General features: G+C 38.9%; 1 long non-coding RNA gene across 1 annotated transcript; it reads left to right on the top strand.

Annotated features, from left to right (window-relative positions):
- Positions 1 to 963: 963 nt before the first annotated feature.
- On the top strand, positions 964 to 3,066 carry LOC130995760 (uncharacterized). The gene is made up of 4 exons (XR_009092274.1): positions 964 to 1,398; positions 1,752 to 1,874; positions 2,450 to 2,484; positions 2,757 to 3,066. It is a non-coding gene; the product is annotated as an uncharacterized LOC130995760 (long non-coding RNA).
- The last annotated feature ends 560 nt before the right edge of the window (positions 3,067 to 3,626 follow it).

The following is a 3,626-nucleotide window of genomic DNA, read 5'->3' as shown; positions in this document are numbered from 1 at the left end:
GTGAAGGGATGCGAGATGGTTCGTGGTAGTTGAACCGAACAAGTGCATGCGGTTGAACCCTGAATAGGTGCGAGCAGTTGGGTCCAAACGGGTGCATCTCATGACTATGGGTCAGGATGTGTGCCACCTATGCTGTCACATCTGTGCCATGTAGCGCAATTGCTGCCACACGTGTCCCTCTCTACCAAGTCACCCATCCACGTACATACTGAACCGCATTGAGTTTGTGCACGAGCCGCTGCTGATCCACCGGACCTTCACCGAGCCATATTCACGAGTCAATCAACAAAAAATTTTAGCTCATCAATGCTCCTCGCGACGATGCGCACATGCGAAGTGCAAAGTGCGCCTCGAAGTGCCCATTGCAATAAGTGCGACGTGCAGTGCCTGGCATTGGCACCGGACCCAGACTCGGATGGTGCGTATGGTGCTACGCACCATCCTCGTAAAAAATAGGTGTGCCTCAAAGCACGCATTACGACAAGTGCGACGTGCACGTGCCCGGCATCGGTATCGGACCCGTACTCAATTCTTGTAGGAAATAGGTTAGCCATAAAATAACTAACTCAAACATCCCACTAGAGTGCACTATCATGGTGCACACTATATTATCTCCTTCTAATGGGACAAAGCTTAAAAATGGCTTTGAATTTTATTATTTTTCTAATGTGGAATACTTACCTTTCCACATTCCCAAGCATTTAAAATGTTTCTCAAACATCAAACTTTAAGTATTAATTGCTCATTCATTACTACTTGAAAGTGAACATTCAAATCTATTCTATAATACGATTAGGGGTTCAAGCTCTAGCTTTATAATATACATGACAAGTGGCAATATAGATCCACATCAGTTATTTTATTTATTTTATTCTCATTAATTAATTAATTAATCATTATAGTACACAAAATTTATTCAAAACCAGTCGTACTCCCTTGGCTTTTGTCCCTTGGCTAACAAAAGTTCCATCTACCTTCCCTCAACAGCAATTCGCCGCCACCACTGTTCACCGCCACAGCCGCCTTCGCCGCGCCGGCCACCGTCGTGACAAGCCCTCCGATCTGCCATCTCTTCTGTTTCAACAATTAAATTAGTAATATGCCACCTCTCCATCGCCGCTTGTACTCACGCTTGCCGCCTCCCCATTTTCGCCGCGCCGGCACTCCGACTCCGACGGCCAATCCGACTCCGATGCTCTCAACACTAATGACTATTGCTCTGCTCTCAACCATGGATTCGCCTCGCCGGCACCCACCGCGAATCGCCGCGCCCCTAGATCCCCAAATCCTCATCGCCTCTTTGCGATTTCCGGCGACCACGGCAGCCATGGCCGCCGATTTGCCCCTCCCACCACCAGAAAACCAGAAATCGATCTGCCACCTCCCTTCCCCCATATGGTAAGTATTAATGTTTGACTATTTTAAATATAGAATGATTATTATTTTAGAAAGAACAAATTTTGGAAAGATTTTTAACAATGGAAACTTAAACCCTAGATTTTTATGTTAATTAATTATCGGTTGCTGCAAATTATGTAAATATAGAATGGTTATAAACTTTAGAAAGAATTTTTTTTGGAAAGAATTTTATCGAAGGAAACTTAAACCCTAAATTTTCATCTATAAATTCATTAGTTTGAATTATTAACGATGCAGCAAACGCAAGGTAACCTTCTTCTTCTTTTGTTGTCTTTCTTTTCTTTTGCATTAACGCGGCAATACCTTCTTCTTATTTTTCTTCTTTTTTCCAGATTTTTGGTTCTAGGTGCTTGGTCCAGAACCGCCGCTCGCCAGCCGCTGTGTTGCAGTCGCCCACTCCTATTCTCACTTCAACTAACTCTATGAGGGAGTAAGCGATTGCTTTACTTCATTCGGTACGAATTTCGGTTTTGATTACTCTGTTTTCCGTTTGCTGTTGCGTTGAATGGAATTTTTAGTTTGTAGATGACTGCTTCAGTGTCATTTAATTCATATCTGATGCATTTTGATCTGTTGGGAGGAGAAAAACAATGATCTATAATGTGTTAGGTTGGAAGAAAATGGTTTGTGATAAAAAAAAATTATATGTAGTAATGGTTTATTGTAATTATGAGATATATACATGTTGATAGAAATCTTGTGGTTGTATAAGTTCAAAATCAGATTTGTAAACTGCTATAGTTTCTTATGCAAGTAGTTATTAATATAGGATATCACAGAGTTCAAATAGATTTTGTTGCTCTTGATGTTGTTAGATTGTTATATTGTGATATAGTATTTTGCAATAGAGGTCTATGTTTATAAAAGTTTTGAGTTATATAGGACAGGGACCAAATGAAATTCTTGACCTTTATACTATATGTTCTCCATTTTAACATTTGACTGCATATGAACTACTGCAGTTTTGGATCTTTGGTTGCCCCTTTTCTGATGTATTATCATTTGATCTTTAATCTTGGTTATTTTGCAGCTTGCGTTGTGGAGCCATTTTACACTGCATTAAAGGTAAATTAAATGCCTATGAATTTCAAATAAGCTAACTACCTCTGATCTCTATTTGCACCACCTTCACATTGTTGCCTGCTCCTTCTTTTCCTTGTATGAATTTACAGTTTTATTTGAAATTCATTTAATGTTAGAAGATGCATCAATGCTCAGAAACATCTCAAATGCATATAATAGACTTTCTAACTCAAGCATATGTGATTGCTACCTTTATCTATTCCTTCTTGCCACATGAAAAAATGTTTGTTACTAATTGAGTTGGAAAATGACAGGTATTCTCCAAACATAAAGGAGATAACAGTGTTGGACAAGAAAAGAGCGAGGAGGGCCAAGTTTTATTATGTTAAAGATAGAATGAATCCACTTAGGAAGAATTAAAGTTCTGCTTTGGATAGTGGATATGGAAAAGTCACGAATATGTGCTGATGGTGGGCACACTTTTGAGCAGAAGGATTTTATAAACTAATAAACTTGAAGCTTAAGTCAAGTGGATGACCTGATTGTTCGTGACCTATGATGTAATTACTTGCCAAATTTGAACTATCATTTGATTTCTGTGTATATAAATCCATCAGAATATTACCGATTGATTTTAAATTAATATATGATTTTTCTCTTATTTTACTGCTATCTGTCCTCTCCGATTTTGGTATGTATCGCATGTGAAGCTGCGGTTTATACAATTGAAATGCATGTAAAACGAATGACGTATTTGCTAAATGAATAAAACCCGAAAACTACTATGTTTATCCAATTAATGGATGCTATTTTGAGTACATTATTTAAGCCTTCTTTTAACAATGAAATCGTTATTTGTTCAATCAGTGAAGATTCCCACCGGTGTACAAGAAGTTGAAATTTTATTTAAAATTTGCTGCAGTTTTGTGGTAATTTATTTGTTTGGTGGTTTATTGTATTTGTTAACGCCCCTACCTCTCAAATCTTGGTGGGTATCCGATGGGTAGTGGGTGGTAGATATGGACGGGTAGCGGATTGGTGGATACCCAACGAGTGACGGGTATTCGTGGGTCGCGGGTATGGGTGGCAAATAGTAGTGTACAAGAAGTTGAAAGAATATCAATGTGGGAAAGATAGATAGATGAGCTAATGTATTCATGGAGATTGAGCCTTTTATTTAGGTT

Source organism: Salvia miltiorrhiza, chromosome 7 (assembly GCF_028751815.1).
Source record: "Salvia miltiorrhiza cultivar Shanhuang (shh) chromosome 7, IMPLAD_Smil_shh, whole genome shotgun sequence".
Lineage (NCBI taxonomy): Eukaryota > Viridiplantae > Streptophyta > Magnoliopsida > Lamiales > Lamiaceae > Salvia > Salvia miltiorrhiza.
Note: the sequence above shows the minus strand (reverse complement) of the source record. Positions and strands in the feature narration are given on the sequence as shown.